Source organism: Oncorhynchus tshawytscha, linkage group LG16 (genome assembly GCF_018296145.1).
Source record: "Oncorhynchus tshawytscha isolate Ot180627B linkage group LG16, Otsh_v2.0, whole genome shotgun sequence".
NCBI lineage: Eukaryota > Metazoa > Chordata > Actinopteri > Salmoniformes > Salmonidae > Oncorhynchus > Oncorhynchus tshawytscha.
The window spans coordinates 80,751,434-80,773,597 of NC_056444.1; the positions used below are offsets into that span (position 1 = coordinate 80,751,434).

Sequence of the window (22,164 nt, forward strand, 5' to 3'; positions counted from 1 at the left end):
AAGGTTCATTTAATCTGTTCATTTAATCTGTTCTTTAAAGGTTCCCAGAACACATTTAATCTGTTCTTTAAAGGTTCCCAGAACACATTTAATATGTTCTTTAAAGGTTCCAAGAATGTTTCATTATGTTGTGTTTGGTAACAAAAATATATTTTCCCAAAACAACAAAAACTGTCCAGTTGAGCGGATTATTTTACAATGTTTATTTTAGGGTTAAAAAATAATCTCTTGACATTACAAGAACGTTCCCAGAACACATTTAAAATGTTCTTTAAAAGATGCAGAGCCTTCGCAAAGTATTCACACTCCTTGACTTTTTCCACATTTTGTTGTGTTACAGCCTGAATTTAAAATGGATTATATTGAGATTCTGTGACCCTGGTCTACACACAATACCCCATAATGTCAAAGTGGAATTATGTTTTTAGAAACTTTTACAAATTAATTAAAAATTGGGTCAATACGTATTCAAAATATTCCAAAACATGCAAGTCTGTTTGCAATAAAGTAAAACTGCAAAAAAATTGTCATTATGTTTGTGCAAATCCAACACATCACTGAGTACCACACTTCATATTTTCAAGAACGGGAGGTCCATGGGGCGACACACAATTGGCCCAGCGTCTTCCGGGTTTGGGAGGGTTTGGGCGGTAGCGATATCCTTGTCTCATCGCGCACTAGCGACTCCTGTAACCAGGTCGCCAGGTGCACCGTGTTTCCTCCAAAAGATTGGTGTGGCTGGCCACCGGGTTGGATGCGCGCTGTGTTAAGAAGCAGTGCGGCTTGGTTGGGTTTCGGAGGACGCATGGCTTTTGACCGTCGTCTCTCCCGAGCCCGTACGGGAGTTGTAGCGATGAGATAAGATAGTAACTACTTACAATTGGATACCATAAAATTGGGGGAAAATAAAACAAATAAAAACAAATGGAATAGAGCTAAGCACAGGCAAAATCCTAGAGGAAAACCTGGTTCAGTCTGCTTTCCAACAGACACTGGGAGACAAATTCACCTTTAGAGCAGGACAATAACCTAAAACACAAGGCCAAATATACACTGGAGTTGCTTACCAAGATGACATTGAATTTTGACCTAGTTACAGTTTTGACTGAAATCCGCTTGAAAATCAATGGCAAGACTTGTGGCTGTCTAGCAATGATCATCAACCAACTTGAATGTCAGAGCAAAGGCAAAACACCCTCCAAAATGAAGGGCTGGGCTGCCCCAGTGTCTTTCAGTATCTTTACCGACTGCTTAACACCATCGCCACTGTGCAGAAACACGAACCCGTCTGAAGGGTTCATACACATCTGATCCAAAATCTTGTTTAGGAGATACACCAGTCCCCACCAGAGACTTAATGGGCTGGAGTGCCCCCACAAGAAAAAAACTGCTGTTTCTGAGAGATAATGTGTATTGTAATGAAAAACTAGCAGACGCGAAAAACAAGTTTTCTGATGATCTTTATCTTTGGGCACTGTAGAAAAGGACTGAAATCTCGCAGTAGGAGGGGGACCTCTCTGGATTGCTTCCTGCATAGGGGTAACTACTGGGTGCTCTGTTTGTGAAGGTACTTTTATGTGTCAACACAAACTCATCTGCAAGAACTGCAGCTTCCTCAAGAGTGAGATCCTTGTGCTCATAAAAGTAGTGTAAATGTAATGCAACCCTTTCACGAAGGCAATTTTTTTAACTGCTCGAGAAGTATGAGTGTCTTCAAATCCTCCAGTTTCTTGACCTCTTGAGAACCACACCACCGATCAAAAAGAAATGCTTGTTCCCTTGCGAACTCAACATGACTTTGTAAGATACCTGTTGTCTATATGCCTCTGGGACCAACTCATAAGCCCAACGGATAGCAGCTTCAACAGTGTGTCATAATCTGAACTCTGATCAAGAGATACAGCAGCGTAGACTTTGATCTTTTCCCACCAGAACACTTTGGAGGAGCAGTGACTAAATATCCCGTGGCCATTTTAGTGATGTGGCAATCCGCTCAGAGTCAAATAATCACCCATCTCTTTTTTTGTATAAAGACGGTACAGGACGGCTGTTGAGACCGAGATCAAACTCTGTTGAGGGTTCAAGATGGCGTGGCTGAATTCGGAGTACTTCCAGATCTATCTCTCTTAATCTGACATTCTTGATGTTTGGCTGCACACTCCTCTGGTCTTTCCCTGTGCTCTAACTCTCTAATTTATGTTGTGCCTTTAGTTCTATCTCCCTCAGTTGCACATCCCTCAGTTGCACAGGACTCACACCACTACTCGTAGCATTGTTTTCATCAACCAAAGCACTTGTTCCTCCACCAAAGCAGTACCAATAAACTCTTTTGACTACTGCTTTTGGATCACCAGATACCACCTTGATGTCGTAATGCTGTTTTTTTTTAAAGGGGTGTTGTAATGCTTTTATTTTTAATTTTTAAAGGGGTGTTGTAATGCTTTTTTAATTTTTTTATTTAAGGGGTGGTGTAATGTTTTTTTTTTTAAGGGGTGGTGTAATGCTATTTTTTTAAAGGGGTGGTGTAATGCAATTTTTTATTTTTTAAAGGGGTGGTGTAATGCTTTTTTTTTTTTATTTAAGGGGTGGTGTAATGCTATTTTTATTTTTTAAAGGGGTGGTGTAATGCTTTTTTATTTTTTATTTAAGGGGTGGTGTAATGCTATTTTTTATTTTTAAAGGGGTGGTGTAATGCTTTTTTTTTAAAGGGGTGGTGTAATGCTTTTTTATTTTTTAAAGGGGTGCTTTTTTTTAAAGCGGTGGTGTAATGCTATTTTTTATTTTTTGAAGGGGTGCTTTTTTAAAAGAGGGGTGGTGTAATGCTTTTTTTTTTTAAAGGGGTGGTGTAATGCTATTTTTTATTTTTTAAAGGGGTGGTGTAATGCTTTTTTTTTTTTTAAAGGGGTGTCAATGCTTTGCAATGACGAGCAGATTCACCATTATCTAGCAATTCCCATGTGGCGTTTTCCACCAATTCATCCAACTTGAAGTCCAAGGCTTTATTTTATTAGCCTGTGTGTTTATGCAACTTTCAAAATGATTCCCCCAATCTGATAATCCCTTTGGGTGGATGACAGTGACAGAAACTCTACCACAAAAATGTATTTTGAACACTCAAATATCAGGGCACAGCTTCAGAGTAGGTGACTAGAGTGACTAGCATACTCATGGGAAACAAGATCCTAGACGAGCCCCCATTTTGTTATGTTCCCCAGCAAGAAAAACGTTTTAAAAATGTTGCTCAAAACAGAAGCGGGAACTAACAAAGAGTCACTGACAACAACCAAAACAAAACAGGGATGGTTTTAGGAGGGGTTCTGAAAAACACTCATGGAGGTGTCCACAGAAAGTTGACTAGCAACAACAACTGGGACCTAAAAGACACACAACATGAGCACACACTAAATTTGCCCAAGATGAGGGAAAACAACATAAAAACCCACACCAAACTTAAAGACAGGAAGCAAACCAAAATGGTGGAGCAAAAACAAAATCAGATAAAGGAATGGTTTTCTAGAATTCAAATTGGGCGAGCTAACTAAAGGTGTTGACCCTCCACATCTCTCAAGGTAACTGGAGCACTGGGCCAGCCACTCTGAAATAGCACCCGGTCCAGCACAGGTGAAGCACCTTCCCACTAACAAGATGGCAACCTGCACAGGTGTAACACCTACTGACTAACGAGGTGACACCAATCGGTGCACCCTACGTGCTATAAATCCAACGTTAATGGGAAAACCAAAACCCGTAACACAGAGCTTGAAGAAATTTTTAAAAGAAAAGTTTGCAAATATTGCTAAATCTAATATTGTATCCAGAAAGACTTACAGCTGTAATCGCTGCCAAATGAGATTCTAACATGTATTGACTAAAGGGTATGAATATATATAAATGAGATATTTCTGTATTTGATCTTCAATAAATTTGCAAACATTTCTAAAAACATGTTTTTATTTCTGTCATTATATTGTGTGTAGATGGGTGAGTCAAAACATTTGTTTAATCCATTTTGAATTCAGGCTGTAACATAACACAATGTGGAATAAGTCGAGGAGTAGGAATACTTTCTGAAGGCTCTGTATGTTCTCAAAACACAAAAACTGTCCAGTTGCGCAGATGATTCTATTTTTTGGGTGCAAAAAAACATTCACCTAATCTTACAAGAACATTCCCCAGAATACATTTAGTCTGTTCTTGAAAATATCCCCAGAACACATTTAGTCTGTTCTTGAAAATGTTCCCAGAACACATTTATTCTGTTCTTGAAAATGTTCCCAGAACACATTTAGTCTGTTCTTGAAAATGTTCCCAGAACACATTTAGTCTGTTCTTGAAAATGTTCCCAGAACACATTTAGTCTGTTCTTGAAAATGTTCCCAGAACACATTTAGTCTGTTCTTGAAAATGTTCCCAGAACACATTTAGTCTGTTCTTGAAAATGTCCCCAGAACACATTTAGTCTGTTCTTGAAAATATCCCCAGAACACATTTAGTCTGTTCTTGAAAATGTTCCCAGAACACATTTATTCTGTTCTTGAAAATGTTCCCAGAACACATTTAGTCTGTTCTTGAAAATGTTCCCAGAACACATTTAGTCTGTTCTTGAAAATGTTCCCAGAACACATTTAGTCTGTTCTTTAAAAAGGTTCCCAGAATGTTTCTTTAGGTTGTGGGATCATAGTGGGTCTATGACAACAGATAGGTTCCAAGAACAATACAACTGTACAGTTAATGCTGATATTATGATAATATTTGTATCAGGTGCACAAAACATTCCTTTGATGTTGCAAGAATGTTGACAAAACAGCCTTCCGGAGTTCTTTAAAGGCTCCCAGAACACTTCATCAGCCTTCCGGAGTTCTTTAAAGGTTCCCAGAACACTTAATTAGGTTGTGGGAACAATGCTCAGTTGTGATGACATTCATACAATGTTTAAAGTTAGGTTGCACAAGACATCCCCTTAATGTTGTAAGAAGGACATTTTTATGACGTTCATAGCATATTTGTTTTTAGGTTTAACATAATATTCCATTGACCATATTTGACTGGGGAAAAAAAACACAAGGCCACATCTATCCACTATTGGCACAAAGGGTTAATTATCTGGCTGCAGTTCTGAAGATTCAAATATATTCTCCTAAAAGAGAGGATGTCTTCCCAATGTTAGATTAACATGTGTTTACACTGTACCCGGGTAAAAACACAGCAGAATATATACTATAGATGGTAAATAAATCCCCAACTAGAACTTAATGGGAATCTTAGCCAATGTTTTTGGAATGTTCCCAGTTTGCTGGGCTCACAAACCTCCTTTTTAGACTGGCGTAGCACCATAGGTTCACAGCAGTGGAGGCTGGTGGGAGGACCTATATAGGATCCTTGTAATGGCCGGAATGGAATCCATGGAATGGAGTCAAATGTGGTTTCCATATCTTTGATGTATATGATAACGTTCCATTTATTCCATTCCAGCTATTACAATGAGCCGGTCTTCCTATAGCTCCTCTCACCAGCCTCCACTGATTCACAGGTCCTTATTATTTACAGATCATCCATTCTAGCTGAAGAGGGCACGCAACCGCTTTAATTCAGGGACCAAGTGTTTATTAGTTTTTTTTCATTGTCTATGACATTTAATTGATGAATTCTATTCAAGTCATTGAATGGTCAGACTAATTCTACTTCATTGTCAGCTGAAACCAATTGTGCTGCTCATTAAATGACATAGATAAAGGACACAGAGGGCCATGACCTCTTCTCATTCTTATTCTTGAAGTTTAGCTTGTTCTCTCTCTCGTGCTCTCTCTCCCCCTCCCTCTCGTGCTCTCTCTCCCTCCCTCTCGTGCTCTCTCTCCCTCCCTCTCGTGCTCTCTCTCCCTCCCTCTCGTGCTCTCTCTCCCTCCCTCTCGTGCTCTCTCTCCCTCCCTCTCTCTCTCCCTCTCTCCCTCTCGTGCTCTCTCTCTCCCTCCCTCTCGTGCTCTCTCTCTCCCCTCCCTCCCTCTCGTGCTCTCTCTCTCTCTCTCTCCCTCCCTCTCGTGCTCTCTCTCCCCCTCCCTCTCGTGCTCTCTCTCCCTCCCTCTCGTGCTCTCTCTCTCCCTCCCTCTCGTGCTCTCTCTCTCCCCCTCCCTCTCTCGCTCCCTCTCTCGCTCTCTCTCTCTCTCTCTCCTCCCTCCCTCTCGTGCTCTCTCTCTCCCTCCCTCTCGTGCTCTCTCTCTCCCTCCCTCCCTCTCGTGCTCTCTCTCTCCCTCCCTCTCGTAGTCTCTCTCTCTCTCCCTCCCTCTCGTAGTCTCTCTCTCTCTCCCTCCCTCTCGTGCTCTCTCTCGCTCTCCCTCCCTCTCGTGCTCCCTCCCTCCCTCCCTCCCGTGCTCTCTCCCTCCCTCCCTCCCTCTCGTGCTCTCTCCCTCCCTCCCTCTCGCGCTCTCTCCCTCCCTCCCTCTCGCGCTCTCCCTCCCTCCCTCCCTCTCGCGCTCTCTCCCTCCCTCCCTCTCGCGCTCTCCCCTCCCTCCCTCTCGCGCTCTCCCTCCCTCTCGCGCTCTCCCTCCCTCTCGCGCTCTCCCCCCGTCTCGTGCTCTCCCCCCGTCTCGTGCTCTCACTCTCTATTCAATTCAAAGGGCTTTATTGGCATGGGAAACATATGTTTACACTGTATTTGGGTAAAAATACAGCAGAAAATAAACTATAATTGCTGTGACCACTGATTGCAGAGTCTGATGTCTGTTGAAACATTTTGACATCTCAAATTGCAATCACTGTTAATTACAGTGAAGATTGGTCTTACGCCCCTTTGATTGTTTCCCCTCTGAATGAGTCCATCTGTCTGATAAGAAATGTTGCTCATGTCCAAGAGACAAAATGGTAAACTAACAATGGGAGACTCCCAATGGAGTCATGTCCTCTGATCTCCTCCAAAATGACACCCTATTCCCTATTTAGGGAAAATACTTTGAACCAGAACTCTATGGGCCCTTGTCAAAGTAGTATGTTATATTGTAATTTGGGACTCACACTATTATTTCTATCTCAGCAGCACAATCCCCTTTACAATATTCTCATGCCTTCTCTCTGACGTTTTGAGGAGCCAAGGTGAGAGTTGTTTTTTTTTTAAACAGCTTTGTCCCAGCCAAGGAGCCAATGGCAAGGTCATATTGCCACCCCATCAATTTCTACACCTATAATCAATGAGTAAGTACTACAATCATCAATACCATCCACAAAATATCTCCTTACCCCTTGGGCTAAAGCACTAAGGTAGTACCAAGGTCACTACATCTAATTCATTATTCAACAAGTTGAATGGCTATAATTTGGACCAAGCCAGCCTCTGGGGAGACATTGGGACATCCACAGAATATTGTATCTCTATGGGGAATCACTCATCTGCAAATCACCTTCCACTGCACATTAAAAGTTATTGGATCGGTTTCCTGGACACAGATTAAGTCTAGTCCTGGACTAAAGATCACTCAAATTTAAAAATCACCATTAGACATGCTTTTTAGTGTCACGCCCTGACCGTAGAGCTTTTTATGTCTCTATTTTAGTTTGGTCAGGTGTGATTGGGTGGGTATTCTATGTTCCTTTTTCTATGTTTTTGTATTTCTATGTTTTGGCCGGGTGTGGTTCTCAATCAGGGACAGCTGTCTCGTTGTCTCTGATTGGGAACCATACTTAGGTAGCCTTTTCCCACAGGGTTTTTGTGGGTAGTTAATTTCTGTTTAGTGTTTGCACCTTACAAGACTTTTTTCGGTTATGCTCGTCGTTATTAGTGTTCAGTTTTAATAAAGAAAGCATGAACACTTACCACACTGCGCTTTGGTCCGATGATTCCTCATCTTCCGACGACGAATACCTTGACATTTAGTCTAGGACCAGGCTTAATGTGAGTCCGGGAAACGGATCTGAGCAGAGCCTAAAGATAACATCTTTACCACTAGGGATTGGTCCATTAGACCACGTGTCAGTTCCCACTGGGCAAAAACTGGTTGAATCAATGTTTTTCCCACATCATTTCAACCCCCCAAAAACCTACATTGAATCAATGTGGAAAATTGATTGGATTATTTTTGAAGTCTTCAACGGAAGATCATTTAGTCATTTTTCACCCAACTTTGAACCTAAATGGTGACATGTTGTGTTGATTTCACATTTGAATTCACGTTAGTTGACAACTCAACCAAATGTCAATCAAAACTAGAAGTTGAACTGACGTCTGTGCCCCGTGGGTGCAGACCAGCTCCTAAAGTAAATTCACAACAGGGAAATTCACATAAATCACTCAAGACAGTGAGCACTATTTTCTCTCTGACCGCCAAACTTCGACACATCAGATCAAAAATGTTTTGTCACATGCGTTGAATACAACAGGTGTAGGTAGACCTTACCGTGAAATGCTGAATACAACAAGTGTAGGTAGACCTTACCGTGAAATGCTGAATACAACAGGTGTAGGTAGACCTTACCGTGAAATGCTGAATACAACAGGTGTAGTAGACCTTACCGTGAAATGCTGAATACAACAGGTGTAGGTAGACCTTACCGTGAAATGCTGAATACAACAGGTGTAGGTAGACCTTACCGTGAAATGCTGAATACAACAGGTGTAGGTAGACCTTACCGTGAAATGCTGAATACAACAGGTGTAGTAGACCTTACCGTGAAATGCTGAATACAACAGGTGTAGGTAGACCTTACCGTGAAATGCTGAATACAACAGGTGTAGGTAGACCTTACCGTGAAATGCTGAATACAACAGGTGTAGGTAGACCTTACCGTGAAATGCTGAATACAACAGGTGTAGGTAGACCTTACAGTGAAATGCTGAATACAACAGGTGTAGTAGACCTTACCGTGAAATGCTGAATACAACAGGTGTAGGTAGACCTTACCGTGAAATGCTGAATACAACAGGTGTAGGTAGACCTTACCGTGAAATGCTGAATACAACAGGTGTAGGTAGACCTTACCGTGAAATGCTGAATACAACAGGTGTAGGTAGACTTTACCGTGAAATGCTGAATACAACAGGTGTAGGTAGACCTTACCGTGAAATGCTGAATACAACAGGTGTAGGTAGACCTTACCGTGAAATGCTGAATACAACAGGTGTAGTAGACCTTACCGTGAAATGCTGAATACAACAGGTGTAGTAGACCTCACAGTGAAATGCTGAATACAACAGGTGTAGTAGACCTCACAGTGAAATGCTGAATACAACAGGTGTAGTAGACTTACCGTGACATGCTGAATACAACAGGTGTAGTAGACCTTACCGTGAAATGCTGAATGCAACAGGTGTAGTAGACCTTACCGTGAAATGCTGAATACAACAGGTGTAGGTAGACCTTACCGTGAAATGCTGAATACAACAGGTGTAGTAGACCTTACAGTGAAATGCTGAATACAACAGGTGTAGACCTTACAGTGAAATGCTGAATACAACAGGTATAGTAGACCTTACAGTGAAATGCTGAATACAACAGGTGTAGGTAGACCTTACAGTGAAATGCTGAATACAACAGGTATAGTAGACCTTACAGTGAAATGCTGAATACAACAGGTGTAGGTAGACCTTACCGTGAAATGCTGAATACAACAGGTATAGTAGACCTTACAGTGAAATGCTGAATACAACAGGTGTAGTAGACCTTACAGTGAAATGCTGAATACAACAGGTGTAGTAGACCTTACAGTGAAATGCTGAATACAACAGGTGTAGGTAGACCTTACCGTGAAATGCTGAATACAACAGGTGTAGGTAGACCTTACCGTGAAATGCTAAATACAACAGGTGTAGTAGACCTTACCGTGAAATGCTAAATACAACAGGTGTAGTAGACCTTACCGTGAAATGCTAAATACAACAGGTGTAGTAGACCTTACCGTGAAATGCTGAATACAACAGGTGTAGTAGACCTTACAGTGAAATGCTGAATACAACAGGTATAGTAGACCTTACTGTGAAATGCTGAATACAACAGGTGTAGTAGACCTTACCGTGAAATGCTAAATACAATAGGTGTGTAGACCTTACAGTGAAATGCTGAATACAACAGGTGTAGACCTTACAGTGAAATGCTGAATACAACAGGTGTAGAAGACCTTACAGTGAAATGCTGAATACAACAGGTGTAGTAGACTTTACCGTGAAATGCTTACTTTGACATGTGCCATTTTCAGAGAAAAGGGGATGAATGAGAAGTAGCTCTGTTTTCCAAAATTGCCGCTATCTTCAAAAACATTCTGGTGTCTCCTAGACAACAGAAAGTCAAAACACCTCAGACACAAAGAGGATAATACCACGCCTTCGTTTCTCTCATCACAGGGAAGTCGACATTTTTTTATCATTTCAAAAAACACAATTGCCGTAAAAAAAAAGCTAATGTGTTCATGATAATACTTATACAACTTAATCATGTTGAAATTACACCCCCTCTGTTCACCACTCTAGTCAATAATAATTTGCAGTTTACAAAACCATGAAAATAGTTGAATTACATGGGGGCAGGAAAGTAAAATCTCCCTCAAATATATATAATTTTCTCCTCCACACAATCCAAGCAGTCAACAATACACTCTTAACAAAAAATGCTATCTAGAACCTTAAAGGGTTCTTTGGCTGTTCCCATTGGAGAACCCTTTGAAGAACCATTTTTGGTTGCCTTTTGGTTGTACCCTTTCTACAGAGGGTTCTACCTGGAACCCAAAAGTGTTCTCGTATGGGGACAGCCCGAAGAACCCATTTTTTTCTAAGAGTGTATTTAAACGTATCCTTTATTCTACCAGGTAAGTTGACTGAGAACACCTTCTCATTTACAGCAACAACCTGGGGAAGAGTTACAGGGGAGAGGAGGGGGATGAATGAGAACACCTTCTCATTTACAGCAACAACCTGGGGAATAGTTACAGGGGAGAGGAGGGGGATGACTGAGAACACCTTCTCATTTACAGCAACAACCTGGGGAAGAGTTACAGGGGAGAGGAGGGGGATGAATGAGAACACCTTCTCATTTACAGCAACAACCTGGGGAATAGTTACAGGGGAGAGGAGGGGGATGAATGAGAACACCTTCTCATTTACAGCAACAACCTGGGGAAGAGTTACAGGGGAGAGGAGGGGGATGAATGAGAACACCTTCTCATTTACAGCAACAACCTGGGGAATAGTTACAGGGGAGAGGAGGGGGATGACTGAGAACACCTTCTCATTTACAGCAACAACCTGGGGAAGAGTTACAGGGGAGAGGAGGGGGGATGAATGAGAACACCTTCTCATTTACAGCAACAACCTGGGGAATAGTTACAGGGGAGAGGAGGGGGATGAATGAGAACACCTTCTCATTTACAGCAACAACCTGGGGAAGAGTTACAGGGGAGAGGAGGGGGATGAATGAGAACACCTTCTCATTTACAGCAACAACCTGGGGAATAGTTACAGGGGAGAGGAGGGGAATGAATGAGAACACCTTCTCATTTACAGCAACAACCTGGGGAATAGTTACAGGGGAGAGGAGGGGAATGAATGAGAACACCTTCTCATTTACAGCAACAACCTGGGGAATAGTTACAGGGGAGAGGAGGGGGATGACTGAGAACACCTTCTCATTTACAGCAACGACCTGGGGAATAGTTACAGGGGAGATGAGGGGGATGACTGAGAACACCTTCTCATTTACAGCAACAACCTGGGGAATAGTTACAGGGGAGAGGAGGGGGATGAATGAGAACACATTCTCATTTACAGCAACGACCTGGGGAATAGTTACAGGGGAGAGGAGGGGGATGAATGAGAACACATTCTCATTTACAGCAACGACCTGGGGAATAGTTACAGGGGAGAGGAGGGGGATGAATGAGAACACCTTCTCATTTACAGCAACAACCTGGGGAATAGTTACAGGGGAGAGGAGGGGGATGAATGAGAACACATTCTCATTTACAGCAACGACCTGGGGAATAGTTACAGGGGAGAGGAGGGGGATGAATGAGAACACATTCTCATTTACAGCAACGACCTGGGGAATAGTTACAGGGGAGAGGAGGGGGGTTGAATGAGCCAATTGTAAGATGATTTGGTGACCATGATGGTATGAGGTCCAGATTGGGAATTTAGCCAGGACACCAGAGTTAACACCCCTACAATAAGTACCATAGGATCTTTAGTGACCACAGAGAGTCAGGACACACGTTGAAACACAGGGCAACATCCCCAATCACTGCCCTGGGGCATCGGGATATTCCTTTAGACCAGAGGAAAGAGTGCCTCCTACTGGCCCTTCAACACCACTTCCAGCAGCATCTGGTCTCCCATCCAGGGACTGACCAGGACCAACCCTGCGTGGCTTCAGAAGAAAGCCAGGGGTGGGATGCAGGGGATGTATGGTGCTGGCTAACGTAAGTCTGTGTCCCAAATGGCACCCTATCCCCTATATATAGTGCACTACTTCTGACCAGAGTCCTATGGACCCCTATTCCCTATATATAGTGCGCTACTTTTGACCAGAGTCCTATGGACCCCTATTCCCTATATAGTGCACTACTTTTGACCAGAGTCCTATGGACCCCTATTCCCTATATAGTGCACTACTTTTGACCAGAGTCCTATGGACCCCTATTCCCTATATAGTGCACTACTTTTGACCAGAGACCTATGGACCCCTATTCCCTATTATAGTGCACTAATTTTGACTAGAGTCATATGGACCCCTATTCCCTATATAGTGCACTACTTTTGACCAGAGTCCTATGGACCCCTATTCCCTATATAGTGCACTACTTTTGACCAGAGTCCTATGGACCCCTATTCCCTATATAGTGCACTAATTTTGACCAGAGTCATATGGACCCCTATTCCCTATATAGTGCACTACTTTTGACCAGAGTCCTATGGACCCCTATTCCCTATATAGTGCACTAATTTTGACCAGAGTCATATGGACCCCTATTCCCTATTATAGTGCACTAATTTTGACCGAGACCCATAGTTCTGGAACAGATTGATATTTGAGACACAGACTTTAATTCTCTGTTGGGGTGCGTTTAGTGGCTATAACACAGCTAGCTAATCATTTCACCTCAGGATGCGAACCAACCCAACGTATTGTGTATTGTTGACTCTGACCATACAGACTGAAGCTAAAAGTGTTTCTCTTCTGGGAGGAAAGTAAAATGATTTATGAGGGAACAGAAACAACAACTAGGAATGTGTCACAAGTGGCACCTATTCCCTTCGTAGTGCACTACTTTTGACCGTGTACTGTATTGGGACTAGGGAGACATTTGTGACGCTGACCTAGTTTTAAAACCTATTGTATCCCACAGAGATACATCCTTGGTTTAATTATTGAGTTGAAGATTTTGGGAGGGTGCAGAGGTTCTGATCTGACAATGCTCCAGGATATACATGGTTACATTATATATAAAGACACACACACACACACACACAAATATACACACACACACACAAATATACACACACACACACGCACAAATATACACACACGCACAAATATACACACACACATGCACAAATATACACACACACACACACCTCAGTGCGAGAGCTGTCTGTAACTGCATGTATGCCCTATAGAGCTTGCTGTCCAGGAAGGGTAGACGGAGTCAGATAGCTCAGTCATCTCTGACTGCGTCCCAAACGGCGACTCTTCCCTTTGTTTTACTGTATTCACCTCATTTTCCAACGTTGCTATGGGCACGGCAAAACAATGGCGGTGATGGATTCGACTTCCGCTTTACTTCCCTACTGCAGCGCGCTGGTGGCAAACTTTCCAGAGTCAATTATTTGAAGGAGTCAATTTATAGAGTAAATAATTCAAGTAAGTAAGTATAAGTGTATTATTTTTTTTTTCTTCATTCAAAGTTCACTAATGTTAGCTAGACCTACTAGTAGGGTAGTTCTGTTGTGACAATAATGTTAGCTAGACCTACTAGTAGGGTAGTTCTGTTGTGACAATAATGTTAGCTAGACCTACTAGTAGGGTAGTTCTGTTGTGATAATAATGTTAGCTAGACCTACTAGTAGGGTAGTTCTGTTGTGATAATAATGTTAGCTAGACCTACTAGTAGGGTAGTTCTGTTGTGATAATAATGTTAGCTAGACCCTACTAGTAGGGTAGTTCTGTTGTGATAATAACGTTAGCTAGAACCTACTAGTAGGCTAGTTCTGTTGTGATAATAATGTTAGCTAGACCTACTAGTAGGCTAGTTCTGTTGTGATAATAATGTTAGCTAGACCTACTAGTAGGGTAGTTCTGTTGTGATAATAACGTTAGCTAGAACCTACTAGTAGGCTAGTTCTGTTGTGATAATAATGTTAGCTAGACCCTACTAGTAGGGTAGTTCTGTTGTGATAATAACGTTAGCTAGAACCTACTAGTAGGCTAGTTCTGTTGTGATAATAATGTTAGCTAGACCTACTAGTAGGCTAGTTCTGTTGTGATAATAATGTTAGCTAGACCTACTAGTAGGCTAGTTCTGTTGTGATAATAATGTTAGCTATACCTACTAGTAGGCTAGTTCTGGTTGCTGGTTCGAATCCCTGAGCTGACTAGGTGAAATCGGATGATGTGCCCTTGAGCAAGGCACTTAATCCTAATTGCTCCTATAAGTCACTCTGGATAAGAGCGTCTGCTAAATGATTCAAATGTAAAATTGTTTTGTCGGTCGATCAACACATCCGACTGCACGCTACCTATAATGATAAAGTGGTAACACAAGATCATTCACGAGGTCTCTTAACACACAGATACTGGTTCAGACCGTTCAGTGCTTTTCAGGGTGTTTTCGTTGTCATGGTGACAACTGCAAATAATACTTCAATGTAGATGTAGGACGAATGAAAAAGAATACAGTAACTCGTATTTAAACGTCGCAATTCAACAACAAACACCATTTAAGCTGTGCAGCTTTTAAAGCAAGTTGTTGCCTCATTGCTCAAGCGGTTTGCACGTGATTTCCATTTTTCTAATGGTTGTCAATTCCTTAGGTTCTTCTTTCTCCACTGTGCGCATTACTGTATGTCCTGTGCAACTATTTCCAATGCATCAGTGCAACAATGTTAAAACCGGCCTACAGTGATCACACCAATGCACTCTCTCTCTCTCTCTCTCAACATTCCCCAACGTGCATTTCAAATCAAATCAAATCAAATCAAATTTTATTTGTCACATACACATGGTTAGCAGATGTTAATGCGAGTGTAGCGAAATGCTTGTGCTTCTAGTTCCGACAATGCAGTAATAACGAGCAAGTAATCTAACTAACAATTCCAAAAAAACTACTGTCATACACAGTGTAAGGGGATAAAGAATATGTACATAAGGATATATGAATGAGTGATGGTACAGAGCAGCATAGGCAAGATACAGTAGATGATATCGAGTACAGTATATACATATGAGATAAGTATGTAAACCAAGTGGCATAGTTAAAGTGGCTAGTGATACATGTATTACATAAGGATGCAGTCGATGATATAGAGTACAGTATCAACGTATGCATATGAGATGAACAATGTAGGGTAAGTAACATTATATAAGGTAGCATTGTTTAAAGTGGCTAGTGATATATTTACATCATTTCCCATCAATTCCCATGATTAAAGTGGCTGGAGTAGAGTCAGTGTCATTGACAGTGTGTTGGCAGTAGCCACTCAATGTTAGTGGTGGCTGTTTAACAGTCTGATGGCCTTGAGATAGAAGCTGTTTTTCAGTCTCTCGGTCCCAGCTTTGATGCACCTGTACTGACCTCGCCTTCTGGATGGCAGCAGGGTGAACAGGCAGTGGCTCGGGTGGTTGATGTCCTTGATGATCTTTATGGCCTTCCTGTAGCATCGGGTGGTGTAGGTGTCCTGGAGGGCAGGTAGTTTGCCCCCGGTGATGCGTTGTGCAGACCTCACTACCCTCTGGAGAGCCTTACGGTTGAGGGCGGTGCAGTTGCCATACCAGGCGGTGATACAGCCCGCCAGGATGCTCTCGATTGTGCATCTGTAGAAGTTTGTGAGTGCTTTTGGTGACAAGCCGAATTTCTTCAGCCTCCTGAGGTTGAAGAGGTGCTGCTGCGCCTTCCTCACGATGCTGTCTGTGTGAGTGGACCAATTCAGTTTGTCTGTGATGTGTATGCCGAGGAACTTAAAACTTGCTACCCTCTCCACTACTGTTCCATCGATGTGGATGGGGGTGTTCCCTCTGCTGTTTCCTGAAGTCCACAATCATCTCCTTAGTTTTGTTGACGTTGAGTGTGAGGTTATTTTCCTGACACCACACTCCGAGGGCCCTCACCTCCTCCCTGTAGGCCGTCTCGTCGTTGTTGGTAATCAAGCCTACCACTGTTGTGTCGTCCGCAAACTTGATGATTGAGTTGGAGGCGTGCATGGCCACGCAGTCGTGGGTGAACAGGGAGTACAGGAGAGGGCTCAGAACGCACCCTTGTGGGGCCCCAGTGTTGAGGATCAGCGGGGAGGAGATGTTGTTGCCTACCCTCACCACCTGGGGGCGGCCCGTCAGGAAGTCCAGTACCCAGTTGCACAGGGCGGGGTCGAGACCCAGGGTCTCGAGCTTGATGACGAGCTTGGAGGGTACTATGGTGTTGAATGCCGAGCTGTAGTCGATGAACAGCATTCTCACATAGGTATTCCTCTTGTCCAGATGGGTTAGGGCAGTGTGCAGTGTGGTTGAGATTGCATCGTCTGTGGACCTATTTGGGCGGTAAGCAAATTGGAGTGGGTCAAGGGTGTCAGGTAGGGTGGAGGTGATATGGTCCTTGTCTAGTCTCTCAAAGCACTTCATGATGACGGATGTGAGTGCTACGGGCGGTAGTCGTTTAGCTCAGTTACCTTAGCTTTCTTGGGAACAGGAACAATGGTGGCCCTCTTGAAGCATGTGGGAACAGCAGACTGGTATAGGGATTGATTGAATATGTCCGTAAACACACCGGCCAGCTGGTCTGCGCATGCTCTGAGGGCGCGGCTGGGGATGCCGTCTGGGCCTGCAGCCTTGCGAGGGTTAACACGTTTAAATGTCTTACTCACTTCGGCTGCAGTGAAGGAGAGACCGCATGTTTCCGTTGCAGGCCGTGTCAGTGGCACTGTATTGTCCTCAAAGCGGGCAAAAAGTTATTTAGTCTGCCTGGGAGCAAGACATCCTGGTCCGTGACTGGGCTGGGTTTCTTCCTGTAGTCCGTGATTGACTGTAGACCCTGCCACATACCTCTTGTGTCTGAGCCGTTGAATTGAGATTCTACTTTGTCTCTGTACTGGCGCTTAGCTTGTTTGATAGCCTTGCGGAGGGAATAGCTGCACTGTTTGTATTCAGCCATGTTACCAGACACCTTGCCCTGATTAAAAGCAGTGGTTCGTGCCTTCAGTTTCACACGAATGCTGCCATCAATCCACGGTTTCTGGTTAGGGAATGTTTTAATCGTTGCTATGGGAACGACATCTTCAACGCACGTTCTAATGAACTCGCACACCGTATCAGCGTATTCGTCAATGTTGTTGTCTGACGCAATACGAAACATCTCCCAGTCCACGTGATGGAAGCAGTCTTGGAGTGTGGAGTCAGCTTGGTCGGACCAGCGTTGGACAGACCTCAGCGTGGGAGCTTCTTGTTTTAGTTTCTGTCTGTAGGCAGGGATCAACAAAATGGAGTCGTGGTCAGCTTTTCCGAAAGGGGGCGGGGCAGGGCCTTATATGCGTCGCGGAAGTTAGAGTAACAATGATCCAGGGTCTTTCCACCCCTGGTTGCGCAATCGATATGCTGATAAAATTTAGGGAGTCTTGTTTTCAGATTAGCCTTGTTAAAATCCCCAGCTACAATGAATGCAGCCTCCGGATAAATCGTTTCCAGTTTGCAGAGAGTTAAATAAAGTTCGTTCAGAGCCATCGATGTGTCTGCTTGGGGGATATATACGGCTGTGATTATAATCGAAGAGAATTCTCTTGGTAGATAATGCGGTCTACATTTGATTGTGAGGAATTCTAAATCAGGTGAACAGAAGGATTTGAGTTCCTGTATGTTTCTTTCATCACACCATGTCACGTTGGCCATAAGACATACGCCCCCGCCCCTCTTCTTACCAGAAAGATGTTTGTTTCTGTCGGCGCGATGCGTGGAGAAACCCGCTGGCTGCACCGCTCGGATTGCGTCTCTCCAGTGAGCCATGTTTCCGTGAAGCAGAGAACGTTACAGTCTCTGATGTCCCTCTGGAATGCTACCCTTGCTCGGATTTCATCAACCTTGTTGTCAAGAGACTGGACATTGGCAAGAAGAATGCTAGGGAGTGGTGCACGATGTGCCCGTCTCCGGAGTCTGACCAGAAGACCGCTTCGTTTCCCTCTTTTTCTGAGTCGTTTTTTTTTTTTTGGTCGCTGCATGTGATCCACTCGGTTACACTGGTTGTAAGGCAGAACACAGGATCCGCGTCGCGAAAAACATATTCTTGGTCGTACTGATGGTGAGTTGACGCTGATCTTATATTCAGTAGTTCTTGTCGGCTGTATGTAAAGAAACCTAAGATGACCTGGGGTACTAGTGTAAGAAATAACACGTAAAAAACAAAAAACTGCATAGTTTCCTAGGAACGCGAAGCGAGGCGGCCATCTCTGTCGGCGCCGGAAGTAAAGTCCCCCCCATTTCCTATGCTGTAGACCTGTTTTACATTAAGTAATTAGCAAGAGCAAGCCTGCTTCTTTCCTTCGAATATACTGTTAGGCATAGTATTAAAATGATCTAAATAAATATCCTATAGCTTGTGTACTGTGGCCTATAGCTTTTCTTGCATGTGATTTCATGAGAAGAGGAATGGCCTATTGTGGAGAGGTTTGAGTAGCCTTGCAAAAAAAATATGGGTTCCACAAGGGTTCTCCTAAGATCCTCAAAGTTCTTTTGAAGAACCTTAGGGTTCTTGGCACTGAAAATGGCCCTACAAAAAGATTCTTCCAAGATTTCTTCATCGAGGAACCTCCTTAGTTGGTGGGGGTTCTTGCAGGAACCTAACTGTCCAACTGAAACATTTGGATTTGAAAGGACAGCAGGTGCAGGCACTTAACTGAAAAATGTAAAGATCTCCTCAATTTAATGATAATGTTTTCCCCTTGTATTATCTACATTTAGATTGTTTGATGATGATAGCATCTATCTTTTCATATTTGTGCAAATCTTTCTTACACAGAACATTTACAATTTAATGGATATATAATCAACAAAGAGGTGAGAATATGTAGGCTATAAGAATATGTTGAAGGCTAGCTGTAGGGGTGCAGATGACTGAACTGCTCACTTTGTGTCTGTAGGTACACAGAGGAGGAGGTATACAAAGGTATGTCTATTGGTATGTTATACAGGTTACATTTACCACCCTCCTTTGTTAATCATCTGTATAATTACTATTTTTGGGGATTCAGTCTTCATCCTCCCTGCACCTCTGATGAATATTACAGGAAACCTGTTCAATCACCATGCACTGCAAAATCATTCTGGCTATGGATACGGAGAACAACACATTAACATCCACACGCCAGAGGATATATCAATTAGACATGGGGCTCGGTGGGAGTTTTCCTTATCTTTCGATGTTTTAATTCTGCTTTGCCACTAAAATCCTAATAAGCACTGACAAGTGAAATATTGTGTTATTGTTGTTGTGCGTATTACTAATAATAATAAAAGGGTCAGGAGGAGTAATTCAAAAACGAACCCCAAAAACGTATTCCAAGGATTCTTCGAGGATCCATTAACGTGAGTTCTTCAAAGAACTTATAGGGGTTCCCCCATGGTTTCTGTTTGAAGAACCCCTAAAGGGTACTTCAGGAACCGTTTCTTTTTAGAGTGATAGCCTGAGTGCGCACGGAAACAGCTGGAAGAGAGAGGCTAGTGATGTGGAGCCGAAGTAAGAAGTTCAACATGAAGCTAGATATTAGGCCATTCATTAGCTAAATATTAGGACTATAGGCTAAATATTTACCTGTCAAAGTGCAAGACAAATGTATTAACAAATGATGAAATGGCAGTTCCGTAGTGCATTCCTCCAGGCTGCGCTCTGTGATCCCCGGGCACGCAAAGCTCCACTATTGATTAGGCCTACGTTTAAACACAAGAACATCAATCTACCTGGGCTACAACAACACAGTGCAATGACGCATTTATTATTATGTTCAAGTGAATACACAAGTATTGTCCATAGGCTGTAAACTGCAGTGATTTATAGGCCTAGGCTAATTTGAATAACCGCTCACACGTTCCTGGTTTGTTTCATGAAATTACTGCATAGGCCTACTGTAGTCTAGGCTTGGTTAAGCAACAACCATTTGGATCAGTTTGGGTCTATTCTCGACCGTTTAGAAGGTCCAGAAAGGTACATCAGCAGGCCAAAATATGGTGTAGGCCTATTTTGTAAGGATGTAGTCCGGTGTTAAAATAAGCCTACTATAAGAAAACATGGGCTTCTCCTTTCCTCTCCACTCGTTAATGCTGTAGCTTATTTTACATTCAGCAAGAAACAGCATGCGCGCATCTATCCTCCTCTAGGCTATTAGTGGGCTAAAGAAAATAAGTCGTAACAAGTGTACAACACGTTTTTGTCGTCGGGCTTTTCCTGGGACTCCACGGGATTTAAAAGGAATAGCCGTGGCAGCGGAGAGGCCGGGTGCGTCATTACACTACAGAACAATGAAGACAGGCTATGGGCTACATCTCAAGTACGTCTATGTTAGAAGCTTATGCATATTAACCCATAATTCAGAAGTTCAATGTTAGGCTTCATACGGCTGTGAATATATCCCGTCAATGTACACAGTGAAAGAAAAATAAGTTGATCATAGGTAGCCAACACTATGTGCGCTCGCTCCCAATCTCCGGGTATGAAGTTCGTAAACCTACCCGATCTGTTTTTCTCCCATTTTTTAGGGACAATACATGTATCCTACCTAGGCTACAACACAACGTAATAAAGAATGTTATTGTTTTCAAATGAGTACAAAACTCTAGGCTGAAAACTGCGGTGAATAGCCGAAGTTGCTTGAATAACCCCTCAAAAGCTTGGCGGTTTTTCTGCATGTTCATTTCGAAATAACTGCATCCTGCCTGCCTGATTGGGCAAACATTTCGATCAGTTCAGGGTTTTTTCCCTACAAGGTCCAGGCACATTAGCAGGACAGTAATATCACAAATAGAACCATCTTTAGTAATATGGTGTCTTTTTATCAGGACGTATCAGCTAACAGAAACATGCTAATGCAGGGATTTCTAGTGGCGCGCATATGAATTATGATAATGTACGAGCGCAGAGGAAGTTGTATCAATAGTTTCCGCGTTTGGCTTCCGAGATTTAAAAACGTTCGAAAATGTTGGTGGATATGGAATAGGGTGTTATTTGGGGTGCCTTCTCTCTCTCTCTCGTTCTGATCAGAAGCTAGGATTGGTTTCATCACGGGAGAAAGACAGGACGGAGGAGAGAGCCAAGGGACTTTCATTACAGTATCTCCCAAAGCTATATTCATGCAAATGATTACATTGAAGATTGAAGCTCCTGTTGCCGTATGCGTGATGCAGATGGCAAGGAAGGAGGGATAGCCAACCTACAGCTCACAGAGGACAAATCCAACAGCTTCAACATGAAAGATTCATGTGTTGGTGAAAGCTTCGAAAACAAGGCTCAGCTGCAAAGGGAGACACTCATATAGGTAGCCGTAATCATAATCATAGACTTACCAGGATATTGTCAACATTCTGTGTAACGCAGAATAACAGCTCCTGGGCTAGGTAGTTTCTACTTTAGGTGATGGACCAAAACAGACAAGATTTCCATGATACTGTTATCCAATCCTGTGAACCCCTGGTCTTCCAGGTAGACTGTACATATGTATGACAGGTTGATTAATAATGTAAGTCCTTAAGTGCTATTCGCCGATATTAATCCCCTCGCTTTCTTTCTCTCTCGGTCTTAAATTAAATTCAAATCAAAAGGGGCTTTATTTGGCATGGGAAACATATGTTTACATTGCCAAAGCAAGTGAAATAAACAATAAACAAAAGTGAAATGAAACAAAGAAACTCTCTCTCCCATCTCTTTCTCTTGCTCTCTCTCCAGGGCCGGCCCTAGCCACTAAGCGACATAAGTGACCGCATAGGGCCCCACAGCCGCTAGTTTTTT

General features: G+C 42.9%; 2 long non-coding RNA genes across 2 annotated transcripts in view; both read right to left on the reverse strand.

Moving 5' to 3' along the window:
- LOC121839649 overlaps window positions 1-7,929 on the reverse strand; it is an 18,841-nt gene extending 10,912 nt beyond the window's left edge. The window contains exon 1 of the long non-coding RNA XR_006079141.1: window positions 7,802-7,929. This is a non-coding gene — a long non-coding RNA (uncharacterized LOC121839649). The remainder of the gene's footprint in view (window positions 1-7,801) is intronic.
- Window positions 7,930-10,151: 2,222 nt separating this feature from the next.
- Window positions 10,152-22,164, reverse strand: part of LOC121839650 — a 38,414-nt gene continuing 26,401 nt past the window's right edge. Inside the window, exon 5 of the long non-coding RNA XR_006079143.1 lies at window positions 10,152-10,249. This is a non-coding gene — a long non-coding RNA (uncharacterized LOC121839650). The remainder of the gene's footprint in view (window positions 10,250-22,164) is intronic.